The following is a 15,818-nucleotide window of genomic DNA, read 5'->3' on the forward strand; positions in this document are numbered from 1 at the left end:
ACGGTTTGTCATAGCTTTTGAACAAAGCTGTAGTACTTAAGAGTTTGCACTGGTACTAGTAGTAGCGGTGGTGGTAATAGTAACAGCACTAGCTTTTAATGAGTGCGCTCTTGGTGCACTACTTGGCACTAGCAAAGTAAAGAATAATGACATGACACAGTCCCTGACCACAAGGAGCTTACGCTCTAACACGGAGGTAAAACATAAAAATATTTATGAGTGTCAAAATAAAGAGTATGTATATATGGAGATACATATTGATATAGAAGACGCATGATCCTCTTGACTACTAGCTTAGGCAAAATTCCCAACTTAGTCTGCACACAGTAAGCGCTCAATAAATACAACTGAATGAATGAAGTCTGCCTTATCTCTTAGATGTGTTTCTCAGGATCCTTGACTTCTGAGGGGCAACAAAAAGAGCTAAGGACAGTTGCAAAAGGCAGAGGAGAGAGGTACAGATAAAGAAGTAAAACATCAATTAATTCCTTAAAATTAGTCTCTAATTTCTGGGTTTGGCAATATTACTTTATGGTAATATTTCCCAAAATTTCAAGCTCTGGTAATGTTAACAAAATACAGTACATTCATCTGAGAAACTCAAAACACGTTTCCAAAACCAGCATGTGAATCCGCACAATGAAAATGAAGTTCACCTAAAATAAGTCAATGCTGCTGATTCCATTTAATGAACAATAAAAAAAGTTCAGTTCTGTGAAACACCGATGGCACTGTCTTAAGACTGACTACTAGTTCCTGGAAGTTGGGTGGTTGTTCTTGGGGAGCCCAACCGCAAAACAACCAAAAGACTTCACATCTTTACCGTTCAGCCATGAAGTCAATGATAACCTTTAGAGTTCCAGTCACACTATTCAGTTCTATAAAAATGCTGATAATAGGCGAAACAAGCAATGATGACAATAATGCCCAAAGTGTTAGAACTAGTGAACTTCCTGAAACAGTTTTGCCAAATGCAATATAAATACTTTCCTTTATGTAACTTGGAAAGCTGATGTAGACAAATCAAATAGTTTACCACAGGGTATCAAAGGAATTTGATTCTAAATGGAGTTAAAACATGGGAATTCCAGGGTCCAAATATCTTCTCTTTCTTTTTGCAAAAAGTTTGGCCTTTTCAGCTTTGGATTTAAGGTTTCAGAAAAATAATTTTTAAAAAATGTATAAAAGTGGTAATAGAGCTATCAACTCAGGTGTGAGTCTCTATCATTAATTGGAAGCAGAGCTGTGATGATATTGCTCCAGTAGTGTGTCTTCTGCTGAATCCTGAACATTTCCCAAATCTGCCCCTTTCTCTCTAACCAAACTGCTACCACCTTGGCACAAGCTCTGGTTCTGCCATGGCTAGAGTACTGCCTTAGTCTCTTCCCTGACCTCCCAGCTTCCCACCTCCAGCCTCTCCCGAACTTCAATTTAGGCTACATATTGCTATATAAATCATCTTCCTGAAGGACAGCTCAGCCCATATCCTTTCCTCTTTTCTAACCCTCCATTCCCTCCTCCCCTCAATTTTTTTATGGTATTTGTTAAGCACTTAATTTGTGCCAGGCCCTTACTAAGCAAGCACTGGGGTAGATATAGATAGTCGGGTTGGACACAGTCCATGTCCCACACAGGGCTCATGGTGTTAATCTCTATTTTTCAGATGAGGTAACTGAGGCACAGAGAAGTTACGTGACTTGCCCAGGTCACGAAGCAGACAAGTGGTGGAACCGACATTAGAACCCAGATCCTTCTGACTCCGAGGTCCACGCTCTATCCACTAGGCCACGTCGCTTCTCCCGGTGTCCCTTTCCATCAAACAACTCCTTGCAAACAGTTTCAAGCCAGATTTGATCTCATGGTTCACTTTTAGAAGTTGCTGACACACGAATGCTATTGCCAGAAGAACTGCTAGGAATTTTGATCCCAGGTAGCCTAGGGGACAAGTCTACATGCGTGAAACTACCAGACATGAGTGACAGCTGGACTCCTCACCTCCAGCCCGAAAGTCCTAAAACAGGAGTGGAATGGGAGGGGAAAAAGCGGAGAGGGACTTGGAGGGATAGAAAATAGAAGGGAAGGCTGAAGGGACATGATGCCCAATCTTGTTCTGAGGTTCCCAACCAAGCCCTGTAGGTTTGGGAGTCACAGGCTGGATCTGACACAAGCTACAGCATCCCCTCCCAGCCCCAAAGCACTTATGTAGATATCTGTAATTTATTTGTTTATATTAACGTCTGCCTCTCCCTCTAGACTGTAAGCTCATTGTGGGCAGGGAATGTGTTATAGTGTGCCCTCCCAAGTGCTTAGTACAGTGCTCTGCACACACAGTAAGCAGTGCTCAATAAATATGACTAATTTGGATCTTCTTTAGGGCTCAGGATGGCTTTGGTACTTCCCAAGTGCTTAGTACAGTGCTCTGCACACAGTAAGCGCTCAATAAATACGATTGATTGACTGATTGATTTGGTGGGACTACCGTGCATTCCCAAGGGCCTGGGTAGTGGCTCTGCATCCAGCTGGTGCTCCACCAACACGGCTGAGGTTGATGGAGGGCATGCTTGGAGTTTTGTCCCACTTGATGGGGCCGGGCCACTCCAGGGATGGCTTGGCAAGGTGACTGCACACCTGCAGCACTAATCCCCAGCTGTGGGTATGCTTGCCTAACTCCACAGTCAATTTTTAAGGAACAAAATCAAGCACAAATATTTTTGAAATGTTGCCGTGTTGACTTTGGAAATGTTAAAAAATTCAAAGGAAGTTTCCAAACCGGTCATTTGAAACCCTCTAACATTTGGAAGAAATATTTCTGGGTCTTCTGAGCTACGGGTTCTTTCTCCAGAATCTACCAATACTCTCTTCTTACTGCGAAGACTGAATCTGAAGGCTTAGGCTGCAGCCTGAATCTTGCCAGCATCAAAATTAAGCAAATTAGCAAGCAATGCCAATGGTTGTTGCTAGAGTCCAGCAGATTTTCAGCAGTGGACATGGCACGAGGAGTTTGCTGGACAAAAAGGCCTTGTCTTTGCTGGGAAACAGAAAGGGCTGGGAGCTACCGGGTTTAGCTTGAGTAGCGTTCACACTTCATTTCTAAATATTAAACCCGAAGATTAAAGCAAGAAAAGCTACAAATCAATAAAAAAATCAATGGAATTTATTGAGGGCTTACTGTTTGCAGCGCACTACACTAAGCACTTGGAAGAGTATAATACAAGAGTTGGCGGACATGTTCCCTGCCCACAATGAGCTTACAGTCTAGCGGTGGAACCCACCAACCTAGTCTGCGTGAATTGAAAATGGAGAATGATCTGATGGTTGAGCTTGAAGGAGGGAGAATTGATTTCAGATCCTGTCTCCTCTGCTGTAAGAAAGACCCTAACACAGGACTCCAGCTTGCAATAACAAAATTAATATCAGGTAAGTCTACAGCATCTGATCGTACTGGGTGGAGTTTTAACATTTCCCTCTCCTAGGTATTCATTTTCATTTGATTTACCCTCTCCATAGTGTAAAAGTTAATTTAAGCATTTTGAGGACTAAAAGTGTCTAATATTGAAAAATATCTTATCTTGTCATGTTCCCATATAAGATGAGGAAAAACGGAGCAGAGTTTGAAGGTGCGTGATCAACCAAAGCTCTTAGAGTTGTTTTGCAACTATTTTGGCAAAGAACACAAATATTAGTGCAGTCACTGAGGTCCAAGTTCAACAGTCAAATAGCACAAAGTAGACTGCAGCAACTTGGAAACTGCATGACAAACTAATAATTTTTGAAATGTTTATTACTGAAGTCCAGTATTTTCACTCCACGATGTCATCACCTAGAGATAACAGTGGATGGGCAATGCTGTATGCATCAAAGCAAAAGAGGGGAGACGGGCTCTGGCTAAGCAAGGAAAGCAACTAGTTGCTGGGTGATCTTGAGTGAGTCACTTAAAACTCTTGGCACCTCAGTTTCTTCCGAGGATCCATATCAATCACTGACCCCATGGGCAATGTGAAGGTTAAATGAAATGTTTTACATGAGTCACAACAACTGTGGGCCTCAATTTCTCCATCCATAAAATGGGGTTAGGACACCGTTCTCCCTCTCTTTTAGACTGTAAGCCTGGATGTGATAGGGACTGTGTCCAGTCTGATTTTCTTCTATTCTACAGTTTAGCAAGGAGCTTAGCGCATAATATGCACTTAATAAATTTCATTATTATTTTTATTGCTATTACTAAGAAAGGTAAAGTGATACTTGCATCCAAAAAAGACATATAAGTACACCTACTTTAAAAATAATAATTATCATTATTATTGGCTAATATTAATGTGAATGAAGAAAGGACTAATCATTAGAAACTTCTGTGCATGCCTCAGGATTTTAAACAAAACAGAAAACTACACCTTGATCTCTAACCTCCTTATAAAGTGCTCCTGAGGTGGCATTTGTGGGTAAATCAGATATCACCGTAGCAATGCCAGTAATTAGCTAGTCACCAACAATAAGCACCTTACAGGGGCTGGAAAGACTTTTCCAAGCTAGCATGCATTTTAGTTTAACAGTACCATTTTCATTCATTCATTCAATCAATCGTACTTATTGAGCGCTTAATGTGTACAGAGCTCTGTACCAAGCGCTTGGAAAGTACAATTTGGCAACAGAGACAATCCCTACCCAACGACGGGCTCACAGTCTAGAAGGGGGAGACAGAAAACAAAACAAGTAGACAGGCATCAACAGCATCAAAATAAATACAATTATAGATATATACCCATCATTAATCATGCACACACATACTTCAACACAGACCCGTCCCCACACGCGCACATATATACTCGTAAGCACATGTTAAGTGAGATGCTGGTCAAAAGGCAGGCCCAGAATCCCAGAACTGTGCTTCTCACAATACCGAAGTTAAAACAAGAAAGGCTTTACTACACCTCATTTCTCTTCAAATTGAGTTCAAATTTAATGCCAAAGTGCAGTATGAGGAAGCCATCCAAACAACACTTGGCCAAATCCACAATTAGAAGAACACTTCAACAAAGGATCCTCTGAAGTCTGTATAGGGCTTTCCCCTTAGTCACTATGATTGGCCCTGTAGTTTCAAGAACAACTAACTCCAGGAAATGGGTCGCCCCTGAAAGTCAGTCTTAGGAACCAGATCACTGTCAAAACATTGACAATATGTCATTTTCATCTGTTCATAAAGTGCCCATGACTCAAGTGCTCGATTTATAACTACTCAGAGCCTAGACTGTGAGCTCGATATGGGCAGGGAATATATCTGCTAATTCTGTTGTTTTGTACTCTCCCAAGCTCTTAGTACACAACTCTGCACATAGTAAGCAATCAATTGATTGACTGATTGATCTGGTTAGTTTGCACCACTCCCAGATAATATGGCTCACAAAGTCTAAGTTTAGGCCAAAAACAAAGGACGTATCCTAAACCTATTTTGCGATAAGCAGAAAGCAAAAAACAGGCCCAAATGCTATTTAACGGAACTTCCTATCCATCCCCACTCAAAAAGTGGTTTAATTTTCTAACTCACCCAATAGAAGCCATAAAAAATAATTACAAAAACAAACAAAAAAACCCCCAACAACTTCTCAGAGCAAAAACAAACCACCATTACGCTAAGGTAAGGCATGCTAAATTCCAACCCCCAAAGGTAGTTTGAAACCACGGAAAATACTGACTTTGAACAAAAATCCCTTCTTAAATAGAGCTATAAGTATCCTTAATGCAACACTATAATCTAAAAAGCTTCTGGACTTAAAAAAGGAAATTGTTTTCATATGGCATGAAAGCCTTTTATCTCCTTAAGTACACAGATGCATGCAACTTTCAATAGTAGTGGCATTTTCCCAAAATAAACAGAAAAGATGCTTGCAAAATCCTATCCTAAACTTGTATCCAAAAGCCTAAACACTCACACCCAAGAAGTTACTTACACTGACTAATCCAGAAATCAAGTGCATTTAGTGCTAGGTTGCTTTTCTGTGATTTTTAAGTGTATGTTAGACCTCAAAAGAAAAAAAAAATGACACCTTACAAGTCTTAAGCCCTTTATTCATTCACACGGCACTTACAGATGGGAAATATACTTCACGCCGCTGCCCGGATCATCTTTGTGCAGAAACGCTCTGGGCATGTTACTCCCCTCCTCAAAAATCTCCAGTGGCTACCAGTCAACCTACACATTGGGCAAAAACTCCTCACCCTGGGCTTCAAGGCTGTCCATCCCCTCGCCCCCTCCTATCTCACCTCCCTTCTCTCCTTCTCCAGCCCAGCCCTCACCCTCCGCTCTTCTGCCCCTAATCTCCTCACCGTGCCTCGTTCTCGCCTGTCCCGCTGTCGACCCCCGGCCCACGTCCTTCCCCTGGCCTGGAATGCCCTCCCTCCCCACATCAGCTTGCTCTCTTCATCCCTTCAAAGCCCTACTGAGAGCTCACCTCCTCCAGGAGGCCTTCCCAGACTGAGCCCCCTCCTTCCTCTCCCCCTCCCCATCCTCCCAGCCCTACCTCCTTCCCCTCCCCACCTGTATATATGTTTGTACAGATTTATTACTCTATTTTACTTGTACATATTTACTATTCCATTTATTTTATTTTGTTAATATGTTTTGCTTTGTCATCTGTCTCCCCCTTCTAGACAGTGAGCCCGTTGTTGGGTAGGGACCGTCTCTATATGTTGCCAACTTGTACTCCCCAAGCGCTTAGTACGGTGCTCTGCACACAGTAAGCGCTCAATAAATATGACTGACTGAATGAAATAGCAACACAGGCTTCCTTGCATGGCATCACCCCTCCCGTGTCATTCATTTAATCATATTTATTGAGTGCTTATTGTGTGCAGGGCACTGTACTGAGCGCTTGGGAAGTCCAAGTCGGCAACATATAGAGACGGTCCCTACCCAACAACGGGCTCACAGCCTAGAAGGGGGTGACAGACAACAAAACCAAACATGTAGACAGGTGTCAAAATCATCAGAACAAATAGAATTAAAGCTGTAAGCACATCATTAGCAAAATAAATAGAATAGTAAATATGTGCAAGTAAAATAAATAGAGTAATATATCTGTACAATATATATACAGGTGCCATGGGGAGGGGAAGGAGGTGTGGCGGGGGGGGATGGGGAGGAGGAGAGAAAAAAGGGGGCTCAGTCTGGGAAGGCCTCCTGGAGGAGGTGAGCTCTCAGGAGGGCTTTGAAGGGAGGAAGAGAGTAGCTTGGCAGATGTGCGGAGGGAGGGCATTCCAGGCCAGGGGGAGGACGTGGGCCGGGGGTCGACGGCGGGATGGGCGAGAACGAGGTACAGTGAGGAGGTTAGTGGCGGCAGAGGAATGGAGGGTGTGGGCTGGGCTGGAGAAGGAGAGAAGGGAGGTGAGGTAGGACAGGGCGAGGTGATGGACAGCCTTGAAGCCGAGAGTGAGGAGTTCTTGCTTCCTGCCCACCCCTTCAGTTAACGCCTCATGCTAACTGGATGATGGGCGCTCCATCTTTGAACCAACACACGGGGGCTGATTTCTGAAATAACCCAGGGTTTTCTGAGGGTTTTTCCATTAGCCTCTCCAAAAATCCTTAAAACCCAGTTCTTTGGCTATCTATCTAAGACCTGTTCAATATGCCATCAGCCCAGGAGCACCAGCTTGGTTTTACAAGGAGGAAATTGGGGAGGGGGGGAGATTGATTACAATGGGAACCCATTTTCTCAAGCTTCTTGAATAATGACTTTTTTCCCTATCTATATTCTAACTGAAATTAGACCCTATGGTGGGTGCACGTGCCTGTGAGTGTGTGTGCAGGTGTGATGATTTTTTTTAAAAGAATCTATCTGACTTTTAAAAATGAAATTATTAGTAAAGACAAGGTAATTAGGCAATGACAATTCATACAGTACAACCAATCAATAACACAGGACATTAACAGTAGTGACAGAGGTGTGAAGATGATACGTGTTATAAATGGCTATAGACTGACCTGTAAAAATGCAGTGTTTCTCTAACATTCTACACAATAAAAAACTAAAATGCTATATAAGCAAGCCAACCTGAAATGACACCAAGTATTATAAATGGCCTAATCTATATGTTAATACTGTTGTATCACATAACTGCAGCAAGACTTAGATAACAATATGACTTTGAGGTTTCTATGGCTACATCCTGGGCTAACGTGCCTGAAAAGGCTGGCTGCTGACACCACACAGGCATTCTGAGTGCTTCTCTTTGGTTATTTATGATATGATTTATGATAACGACAACATCTCCTATTTTCTCCCCTCGTCAGATACAATAAATTGCTATCGTTAATCACCCTTCTTGGTTCAGCTGTGATTACAATAGCATAATGGGTTCTAGCTATGGTAATATGGGGGTATTAAGGGGCTTTTTATTTTTTTAAAGTAACACAAGGAGATCTCTTTAGACAATGACTATATCTGTGGTATTTTAATAATCTTCCTGTAAGTATCTGTATAAATTCTATTACATCTAAGATCCTGACGGCAAGATGCAAGCCTCTTTCTCGTGCAGGACAAATTCTTCACCAACCACTACAAACACACATGTGCCTCAGCATTCCCTTACACTCACTGCAGTAGCAAGATGTTTTGTAACCTCCAACTTCTTCTCAGAGTCATTGCTAAATCTTTCTCGTCTACGGCAATGCAGTTAAGCTTATCCTTACGTTTTCCCCAAAGACATTCTTTTTTCCAGAATCCCGGCTAATTCTTGGTAATTTAGGATTAAGGTACTTTAGGGCAGTACAAAAGTACCACTTATAACTCCACCCTCTTGGCCCTCTTTAGGAACCAACTTCTTGGCCGGGACTCCACAGATAGCCTCCTCTACTTGTTGGTGAGGAGTGAAAAATCAAAGCTGACCGGCCAGTAATTCTGTATGTGATTAGCAAACACTGTAGGGGAGGGAGCGAAATATCGAGGCAAGACATTAAACTGAACAAACAGATATTTACGGGACTGCAGGACACATACAGGTAAAGGCAGAGAGCATCGACCGGTGGTATTTTTATATGACAATCGTAGAGCTCCGCTGGTGACAGGTTGAAAGAAAAATACAGTTAATAGATCCTGTCTGTTTCTTAATGGCGCTAATGTTCCCCGCTTTACTTACAACCTAAGGAATGGATGTTGGGTAACCAGTTCCTTTTGTAGCAATTCATCACAGTAGGGTTGGCAAATAAAGTAGCCAATACTACAGGCCTGCCCTCACTGGAGGGGGATATACATAATTGATAGTTGCTGATTGAGGGGGTAAGGGGCTTTCTGCATCCCACTCCTGCACAGTCAGTTTTCTGGGCTCTAGGGGCTTGTTGAGGCTTCCAGGGCAGGAATCATCAGCAAGAGAAGACAAATCAGACATGCCCTCTGTCAGTAAGGTGGATATGAGGAGATCAAACTCAGAGGAGAGTCTTGCCCAGCTCTCACCCCACTAATTGTTAAGCTTTCCCTATGGAAGATTTGGAACTACCACTCTATTTTTCTACTGAGGAATTTTCACCTATTCAAATAGCTCAGTGGCTAGTTAAGCCTCGAAGTGGTGAACTTCAGCTGATTTCCTCAAACACGGTTGCTATGGATAAGAGAACTTAACAGTTTTATTGTAAATTTGATTTATTGTTATTAACCAACCAGTAGGTAATAATCTTAACAGCCCAGAATTTGGCTGTTAGAGTACAGTGCTTTGGCATATTGTAAGTCTTCATAAATACCATGCTACTGCTGCTGCTGCTGCTGCTGATAATAATACTCATATTAAAAAAACTTCAACAGTTTCTATAGCACACTGCACCAAATGCTACCTGGCAATGAAATGCAAATGTTAATATTAAAGGTAACTGCTTTATTCACTATAGTGAAAACTTTATTTCTAATAACTGCCTGCTTCTCTCAAAACAGGTTCACCAAAGGTAGCTTTGAATTTGTAGGGCTATAAGGCATGCAAAGAAAATAAACAGTGCACCCCAGAACAATGGGAAGCTACGGGACACTGATGGCAATAGTCACACCAAAATAAGGCTGGCATTTATTGCATACGAACCGGCCGGATTCAGAAATGACCTTCTTGCAGGGAGCAAAGTCAATCTGCCCAATGAAGGAAATGGATGTTAGAAACCCACGCATCCATGAAGCAGCGTGGCTGAGTGGAAACAGGCCGGTTCTGGGAGTCAGAGGTTCTAACCCCAACTCTGGCAGTTTACCTGCTGTGGAACCTTGGGCAAGTCACTTAACTTCTCTGTGCTTCAGTTCCCTTACCTGCAAAATGGGGATGCAATAACTGTTCTCCCTCCTACTTAAGACTGTGAGCCCCATGTGTGACCCGATTATCTTGTATCTACCCCAGCACTTAGTACAGTGGTGGCACATAGTGAGCATTTAACAAATACCAGAATTGTTGTTGGTTTTATTATTATTATTATTATTACTATTATTAGTAATAACCCCAGCGTGGCTCAGTGGAAAGAGCCTGGGCTTTGGAGTCAGAGGTCACGTGTTCAAATCCCGGATCTGCCAGTTGTCAGCTGTGTGACTTTGGGTAAGTCACTTAACTTCTCTGGGCCTCAGTTCCCTCTGTTAAATGGGGATGAAGACTGTGAGCCCCCCGTGGGACAACCTGATCACCTTGTAACCTCCCTTGCACTTATAACAGTGCTTTGCACATAGTAAGTGCTTAATAAATGCCATTCTTCTAGACTGTGAGCCTGCTGTTGGGTAGGGACCATCTCTACATGTTGCCAACTTGTACTTACCAAGCACGTAGTACAGTGCTCTGCATACAGTAAGCGCTCAATAAATACGATTGAATGACTAAATGACTGTCCCTTGTCAGAGAGATTTTTCTCATGTTACAATAAGACAGTCCATAGTCTCAGGTCTCCTGTTCCTGCCCAGAGGAATAAATGAGCAACTAATGACCCTGTGACCCTACGGTTGCTTCTGAAACTAAGGTATTCTGCCACCATCATAAAAACTTATGTGTAGCAGAACCTGACCTGTTGAACCCATTCTTAGGATAAGACCAGGGCCTAGAAGCCCGTGTCAAAGTGGGTTTAGGATCCCCTGGGATATTATTTCAACCCAACAGACTCTGAGCGCTACTGGAGGTCTGGCGGTTGACATTCAGGAAATTTTGATTCTACCAAAACATGATTTAAAACTTGGTTCCCTAGAAGCGTTAGGATGGTCAGTTGCTATCAATGTTCAGATGGTATCGTTGCATAATTCCAGTGGCTAATAACAGTTGTGGTATTAAGCATGTACTCTGAAACCGAGCACTAAATTAAATCCTGGTGCAGATACAAGATCAGCCGGATGGACACAGTCCTTGTCACAAATGGGGTTAACAGTCTTAGGGGGAGGGAAAATGGATTTTGAAACCCCATTTTACAGAAGAGGAAACTGAGGCACAGGACTTATGTGTGACTTTCCCAAGGTTTGAACTGGGATTAGAACCCAGGCACTCTGACTCCCAAGCCTGTGCTCTTTCCACTAGACCAAACTGCTTCTCTATACTTCTTTCCTTTGAGGAAATGATAACCCCAGTCAGTTTGGGGTGGGGGAAATACCTCAAAGGATTCAGAGGGACTTGAAACAAATAAATTTCAACTTGACTTTACAAGAAAAACAGGAAAACCATAGGAGTTATACAAATCAAGGAGTCCACAGCTAATATGATTCTTGCTTGTCCAGAACCCGCAGTTAATTCTTCTTTCTAAAAGGCTCTGAAGCTGATTTCATATGCACCCACTTATGAGAAGTACTATTTCACAGCATTAATTCCGTAACCTCGGAACGCCAAGGAATGAGGGCAAGTATTTCCCTTCCCAAGTGCTTTTTCTGAACCGGCCACTTATTCATGAGTTCCACTTTTGGGTTATGAAAATACTCTTCCAAAACTGTGAATATCTATTAATTTGATGCTCACCCAAAATAGCAAGGTCTAGGAATTTCTAAGAAATGGAAATTCGCCAAACAGCTCTCAAAGCTCTAAAGTTCTGAAGTCCTCCAAGGGATAAAGACCTCATCGTTCAGTGGTGATTCACCTTCAGGGATGAACAAATATTTTTGCCACTAGTTTCCAAAAGCTTATAGGACCTCGCCAGTTGACGATGCCCGGTGGCCCCTTTTTGTTTCTAAAATCCTTATCGAACATGAGTTACTGTATCACTAGTATAACTGTCAGGCTTTCACACATTGCGATGAATCTTCATCTCCTCAGACTTACGGCCAGCATACATCCATAAGGTTCACGGTTTGGGTGGGAACAGGAGGTAACCAGGTAGACGGTAAGTATGTACAGGAAACAATTTCAATTACACACAAAAAACTGATAGCAATGCTTGGGTGAATGTCCTCATGGAAAGAGCCTTGGACTGGGCTCTAACTCTAACTCTAACCCCAGTTCCACCATTTGCCGCTGCTCGTGACCTTGGGCACGTCACAACTTCTCTATGCCTCAGTTTTCTCATCTGTAAAATGGGGGTTCAATACCTGTTCTCCCTCTCCCTAAGACTGTGAGCCCCACTTGCAACAAGGAATGATGAACTTGTATCTACCCCAAGGCTTAGTTCAGCATTTGGTACAGAATACACACATCAAATAACACATTATTATTATTATTATCTCTCCTTTTGCTACTACTCAGGCCTGTGTTCTTTACTTTTTATATTTGTTAAGCATTTACTATGTGTCAGGCACGTTGTTAAGCACTGGGGCAGACACAAGCTAATAATGTTGGACACAGTCCATGTCCACACAGTCTTAATTCCTTTTTCACATATGAGAGAACTGAGGCACCGAGAAGTTAAGTGTTCCTCACAAATGTACATTATTTCTATTACTAGAAATATGACAGAAGAAATATGACAACTGAATGTGATCACAATTTGTAGAGGTACAAAAGGCAGTTTGAAAATGGAAAAGGTTCTGGTGTGCAAGTTGCATTTTGCTGAATGTTTCTGCTTGTGTCTGGCAAAATTCAAGAGGGAATGGGAAAAAAACAGAACTAAAGTGTCCTTGATTTGGGCTGCTGATATTTTCTTCCCTAGGGGCAGTCAGTAAAATCTATCGCTTCTCTCCCTAGGACCTCACTGATCATGACAACATCTTCAAATAAATCTCACATCCAAAGGAGTCACAACCATTTCCAAGCCGCAAAATGAATCATTCTTAACTGTGTCGGAGAAGTTAGGGCAATTACAGCCCCACTTGATGCTAGACAGCTGCCACTGAGGCAGCCCTTTAAATCAATTGATAGTCCACTAATATGCTTTATGAGCAGCACAAATTAAATAATATAAACCCACAGCACTTTTCAGAAAATTTCAGAGTAATTTTTAAAATGTTATCCCTAAATTGAAGCAAAGAGAGGTTAAGTGCCCAGGGTCGTATCATTAGTGGACAGAGTGAGAAAAGAGCAAAAGATCTTAACAAGCACTTGGCCCAAAAACCATTAGAAAACACTTGAAAAGTGAAATAGTCCTTTAAACCACTAAATGCTAACTTGAAAACATTTGTTAGGGCAAAATGAAGTTAAAGATTCATCAAAAAAGTCCGACGACCCTTAAAATGATAAATGCTGAAAAACCGCCTAAGAGACCTGGTTGTTGGCCCCTTCCACATGATAAAAGAATAAAAGGAAATGTACTGTTACATGAAACACAACATCTAGCCCCTCCGACCCATCCAATAGTTGTACGTTGAAGTTCACAGACTCAACTGCAAGAAATTTTAATCCACCTCTCTAAAGCCTGAGGTTATGCATTTAGGAATGTAAATCCAGAGAATCTGTTTATCTTTGAGTGAATATCACAATTCTAAACTGTTCCAGCTTCAAATTGTAAACTCATTTCTATACCATAATTATCACTGCAAAGGTAAAACTAGAAAACCACTCATGGGTTGACACTGCATTTTTACATTTCATTCATTCTTGAGAACATACTAATAGACCCTTTAAATGAAACCTCTTCATTCGGGTGCAGGATCACCCCAGGTGCTCTGAATGACCTTGACCAAATTCTGGAAAAGTATCTCAGGACCTAGGGCTCTAAGGCTATTTTAGAATTAGCTCTGAATAATTGTCCCACAATATGAGTTTCTTGATTAATTGCTTAAGATAAGTTCTCCTTTTCCTTGCTGGCCTCCAGTGGCTCCCTCTACTTCCCATAATCACTTTTGGTCTTGTTCTTCCGTTCACTGGATGGCTAAAAGAAAAATTAGAGATACAACAATTCCATTACTTGAGGATTAATGAAGAGATAACCCTTTGTATTCCATTACTGACCATTATTTGAGCAATTATTCAATCAACTTTAGTCCACTTGAAAGATGCACTAATTGTTTTCTATGGCTTGCTCCCTTTGCTATCACAGCTTAAGTAAGCTACGTCCTTTAACACTGACAAACTACAACTGGGTTATAAAAGAAAAATGAGAGGTAACTTTTATTGCATTCTGCAATACTTTGTTTTATCAACATAAAAAGTAAAAGCTAAAACAGGCATAATTAGGCTGTTGAAGGTCTTGCCGCCTAACTAGAAAATTAGGACTCTATTTGGACCATATTTGTGCTTTATAAGAGTCAGATTCCTGCATAATTTAGACAGAAAATTGGCAGAATGTGGCTTTTCCATCTAATTTACACAAAATTGGTATTCAGCCACCTGAATTTTTGGCAGGGTTTCAGGATTCATTACCAGGATGCAATAGGTAGACAGAGAAGAGGAAGAAAATTGAAGATCAAGTCTCAACAAGTTAGTTTCATAATTTTTTAAAAAATGAAAAACTAAGAACATTAAAAACATTTGGATGACTAACTTGAAATTGCATTCCACGAATGGCTTTCTAGGTAGCCTTTTCTAACATCTCCCTATTTCGAAGAACACAGGAAAATCTCCCTTTGTTTTTGAAGGAGGGAGCACCCTATCATTTTGATCCAAGGGACGGGGAGCATTCTCCTATTAGTCAAAATGAAGCATTAGGGATCTCAAGCTCAGCAGCAGCCAGGGAACACAGTGACCTGAATGAGTCCTCACTGGGCTGTAATGAACACCCGGGGAGAGGGCCTGGGAAGGCACAACTGCCTGTATTTTTTGGTCAAGGTAAAATGAATTATTGGAAATTTTTCCCCTGGAACCATCGATCCAAAAAGTGAGGTAAGCCAACTCCTCTCCCCCTTCACTGCTGGATTTGTTCCCACTTGGACAGAAAGGATTGGTTATTACATCCCAGATGACCAAATGGGTTCCCTGGGTAGTCACCACCAATCTCTCCCCATCTCCTCTACTTCTCTCCCATTCCTTTGCTGGATAAGTATCCAAGTCACTGTATATTATTTATCTGGTCAACTTATGTGTCCCAGGACAGCTTAAGAGTCAAACAGCATGACCTACTGGACAGAGCATGGGTGTGAGAGTAAGAAGGACCTATGTTCTAATCCCAGCTCCACCATTCATCTACTGTATGACCTTGGGCAAGTCACTTCACTTCTTTGTGCCTCAGCTACCTCACCTTAAAACAGGGACTAAGAGTGTGAGCCCTTTAAGGGACAGTTAGTTGTCGGCAGGCAATGTGTCTGTTTATGGTTGTATTGTACTCTCCCAAGCAATTAGTACACAGTACTTTACATGCAGTAAGCGCTCCGTAAGCACAACTGAATGAATGAATGAGTAATCATGGCTAAGAACACTGTTTCAGGGAATACCCATGATTTCTGCATTGCTTGGAGAGAACTGGGACCATTTTTTGACTCTGTACTATATTAAAAAAACCACCCAGAATTATCTCACCTTCCACAGCAATT

The 15,818-nt window shown here is 41.8% G+C and overlaps 1 protein-coding gene across 1 annotated transcript in view; it reads right to left on the minus strand.

Annotated features, from left to right (window-relative positions):
- TAF3 (TATA-box binding protein associated factor 3) overlaps window positions 1-15,818 on the minus strand; it is a 129,766-nt gene that overhangs the window by 37,452 nt on the left and 76,496 nt on the right. The window lies entirely within an intron of this gene.

Source organism: Tachyglossus aculeatus (assembly GCF_015852505.1).
Source record: "Tachyglossus aculeatus isolate mTacAcu1 chromosome 12 unlocalized genomic scaffold, mTacAcu1.pri SUPER_6_unloc_1, whole genome shotgun sequence".
Classification (NCBI taxonomy): Eukaryota; Metazoa; Chordata; class Mammalia; order Monotremata; family Tachyglossidae; genus Tachyglossus; species Tachyglossus aculeatus.